Here is a 3574-nt window from a genome sequence, read left to right on the forward strand (position 1 = left end):
GTTCCCTACCGATGAAGAACGGAGACCAAATTGAGCATGAAGCCAGTCTGACATAGAAGTTAGAAGCTCTCATAGCCTCTCCCATTATAGTCTTTTCTTCATTCACGACCTAAACTCCAAGGAAATCCTTCTAGAAATAACTTCTGAGCACCCACAATGATGTGTATAAACCATGACACCAGAACTTGTGGTGTCGTACCCAGAGAGCATGGCTTCTCCATCAGGCAGCCTACATTCCAGGCAGCAAGGAGCTGAGTGTACACAAATGAGTCTGATGTAAGGCAGGAAATGTTAGGTGACGTACGTGAAAAACCAGCAAAACAGGACAGGGTTCAGAGCAGGAGACAGTGCTTCTCTTGAGATCAGTCAGGAAAGCTGTCTGAATTAAGGGATTGTGTTTTAACCGGACCTCAGACGACAGTAAAGAGCCAGATGTGTGATAGAAATGTCTACCAGAGGGCTTCCAAGTGGAGGAACCAGCAGAGCAGAGGCTTGGCACCGAAACACTGTGTGTTAATGCAAGACGGAATACTGGGAAACCTACTAAAAGTCCGCTGGAAATCTTTGCTTGGTAAGGACAAACAAAAATATTTCAAGGAATGCTTTGTTCATCGTGTCCTGCTAATCTTGTCGGGACCATTTCATTCCACATGAAGAGGTGAATCCAGATTTGGGAATCTAATTGACCTTGTGGGTTTTCTTTATGTTGCAGCTCAAGTCTGCTTACGCCCCCACCCTGCTTACCCCCCCACCCCACTCCCACTCTCCCAAAGCCGGGGAACCTGAGGACTGTGAGAGCAGCCGCCTCTTAAAGGAGCATCTCGGCTGTGAGCCGTATTTTCAATTTTTATTAGCGTTTCTTATTTGCCCACAGCCCGATTTCTTTTAGGCTTGACATAATTTGCATGATTGAGTTAATCCAAGTGTGAAATGCAGTAGGGACCCGATTCAATGGATGGTCAGAACGGCAGCATTATTAGGACATAAAAGAGATGGGGCAGGGTGCTGCCCCCACATCTCCAGGTGCAAACAGACTACCACGGGGGACTCGCAGTGATCCTCAGGGCAGGAAAGTGCTCCAAAAGAATGAACTGTGTGCACTCGGCACAGGAGATGCATTCTTCAACGTCCTGCCCACAAAATATTTATCAGGCCAGGTGCCGTATTTGAGATCGGCAACAGACTCCCTCCATGTGGCATCAAAATCTCTCAGCCTAACTCCTCTAGAACTCCTTGTAAAAGAAATATTTGCACATATATATTAAATATATATGTACTTTTTATTTTAAAATAATTTTAGACTGCAGAAGGGTCATACGGAGAATCCCCATATACTCCCCACCCACCTTCCCATGATGAGAACGTCTTACACTACTATAGTACATTCGTCAAAACGTATAAATTAAAATCAATTCAGTGCTGTTAACTAAACTGCAGACTTCGTTCAGATCTCCCCAGGTTTTTCACTGTCACTTTGTTCATTTTGAGAGATGTCACCCTACTCATTTTGGTAATTATCTTTAACCAACAGAAAACGTCATTATTGATTTCATTTTGCAACCTGCTGGCCTTGCTCGACCTCTGAGCTCATCAGGGTGCAAAACACGCTCCCCACACAGCCAAGCGGAGCCTCGGAGCCCCGGTGTGCACTTCACATCCTTGCTGGAATCTCTGGGGAGAACAGGCTTTCTGCTCAGCCCTTCCTGGAGCATTGAGAAGTCCCGAAAGCCAGTTCCAGGGAGCAGCTGTGAATTTGCTGGCAATCAGCAGCTTCTGGCTGTGGCGTGCTAGCTGTCCTCAGAGATCTTCACACCAAAAGAAAGACCTTCAAGAGTGGCACCAGGACATCAGAAACAGGGCATTTGGTGAGGATCTTACCAAGCAACGGTCCTTGCCTTTTCCTTTTTTATTGTAAACTCTTTCAATAGTAATAATTTAATCCCCTAGATCTTCTTAGTAATTGTTCCAAATAGTTCCACTGTTTCTGGTAAAATTTTGTTTAAAAATTTGATGTCAATGTTACTAAAATGTTGTCTTAGAATTCATGTTTAATAATCTTTAAATATCATTGTCCATAAAATAGACCTTATTTGTATCAAGAAATAAATGACATAGGACATTTCATTCACATTAAAGTCATAATTTAGAAAAACTGAATATTTTGTTGGCCAGTTTGCTTTAAAATGATATATTGTCTCATCATTGGAAGACTGAATGTATGTTAACACACAATACAACAATTACACATTACTATGTCAAATATACAAGAATGCCTTTTTTATTCCTTGATACAGAGAAATCTTGCATGTTGCCCTTAAAATATCAGGAGCTTTATTTTTATAATTTTTGCTTTTTTTGTTTCTCAATGACAAACTATGGGAGAAAGTTCATACTGATATTTGTTAAAACTTTGCAACTAACACATTGAGAGTATAGTTTGACATTTTAAATTCCCAATAAGTAATAAGCCATGTTGGATACATTTAATCTTTTTCACATTGAATTTGGAAATACTGGTGACATGGTTGTGTGTGGATCAATGCAGATAGCTTTAAGAGGAATTTGCAGATGTGACCATTTGTATGCTTCTTGTTAACTACTTTACAACATCAGTGTCCTCTGTGCTTCTGTCTCTAGCCAAATGGACACATATAAGTTTAAACTTCACAATATGTAACTAAGAAGAAAAGTAAGTTAAACCACCCAGCGGTGGGGCATGTCTTGTCATTAGCACATCCGTGCGACCCAAAACTTCCCCAGACACACTCACTAGATAACTACTGGAGGGCTCACAAATTGTTTAAGGGAAAACACATTCGAAGAGTTATTTTATCTTTACATCCACTGAACAATCTGGTATTTCACATTCTAGACTGCGGGAAGGCCCGCAGAGAGGGGCCTTTGGACACCAAGGAAGAAGGAAGGGAAGAAACTGAAACAGGAGAGACACAAACTGGACGTTTAATCCCTGGCTGCTGATGCACTCTCTTCGATTTCATCACCTTTGACTCCCTTTACTCCTGTGCTTCCTATATCTGAGCAGCCTTGCCCTCTAAATTTACGAAGGCTTTCTACCAAAACTTTCTGACAGATCACTCCGTGTGAGGAAGACAGGTGGCCAGGTGAGGTGGAAAAGAGAACAGAGCAAAACTGATGTACTCAGGGAAAAAATCCTACCATAGACTCTATTCCATAAGGAAAAAGTATAACCCACTTAGTCTGGTGGGACTAAGGCTGGAACATACGTGGGACTCTGGATACGGAAGATTACTTTATCCCTTGTGATAGATACAATCCTACAACAATAAGCAGGGTTACAGTTTGGCATTTTGATTTTGTTTGTTTGTTTCATTTAATCCACAGAGAAGCCTGGGCTCTTATCTCAGTTCTGCTTTCCTGTTTCCAAAGACACAAATGAATAGTTGATTTTCCAGGTCTTACTGTGATCAAATTGTTAAAAACTATCTGGCATATTAGCATGTGATACAATTGTTGGCAAAAGGTACAATTTATCTTATAGGAGCTTATCTTCAACTTCTAGGGAGAGGAAGTGAATGGGAAAACATGTTTCAGA

The 3574-nt window shown here is 41.4% G+C and overlaps 1 long non-coding RNA gene across 1 annotated transcript; it reads left to right on the top strand.

The window, feature by feature from the left end:
- The first annotated feature begins 304 nt into the window (after positions 1–304).
- Positions 305–2139, top strand: LOC144333932 (uncharacterized). Its single transcript, XR_013403082.1, has 2 exons — positions 305–571; positions 1532–2139. It is a non-coding gene; the product is annotated as an uncharacterized LOC144333932 (long non-coding RNA).
- The last annotated feature ends 1435 nt before the right edge of the window (positions 2140–3574 follow it).

Source organism: Macaca mulatta, chromosome 13, assembly GCF_049350105.2.
Source record: "Macaca mulatta isolate MMU2019108-1 chromosome 13, T2T-MMU8v2.0, whole genome shotgun sequence".
Taxonomy (NCBI): Eukaryota; Metazoa; Chordata; class Mammalia; order Primates; family Cercopithecidae; genus Macaca; species Macaca mulatta.